The 313-nt window shown below is 46.3% G+C and overlaps 1 non-coding gene across 1 annotated transcript; it reads right to left on the reverse strand.

Moving 5' to 3' along the window:
- Positions 1–206: 206 nt before the first annotated feature.
- On the reverse strand, positions 207–313 carry LOC145019042 (small nucleolar RNA R71). Its single transcript, XR_013667362.1, has one exon. It is a non-coding gene; the product is annotated as a small nucleolar RNA R71 (small nucleolar RNA).

The raw sequence follows: 313 nt of genomic DNA on the forward strand, positions 1-313 counted from the left end.
AGCATCTAGATGAAGTCAACGACATTGCGGATTACTTCAACGTCCCAAATGTCAACAGAAACATAGTCTTGCTTAGGATACTTCCCGTCACTTTCAAAGGAGCTGCTAAGGAGTGGTTAAAATAACTTCCACAGGGTACAATCACCACTTGGGCTCAAATGCGTGAGCAATTCCTGGACCAGTTTTGCCCGCCATCCAAGATATCTAAGCTCAAGAAGGCAATAGCCAACTTTAAGCAACAGACGGGGGAGTCATTATACGAAGCATGGGGGCGGTACAAGGGCTTGCTCAGAAATTGCCCTCAGCATGATCT

Source organism: Lactuca saligna, chromosome 9 (genome assembly GCF_052625555.1).
Source record: "Lactuca saligna cultivar CGN05327 chromosome 9, ASM5262555v1, whole genome shotgun sequence".
NCBI classification, from domain to species: domain Eukaryota; kingdom Viridiplantae; phylum Streptophyta; class Magnoliopsida; order Asterales; family Asteraceae; genus Lactuca; species Lactuca saligna.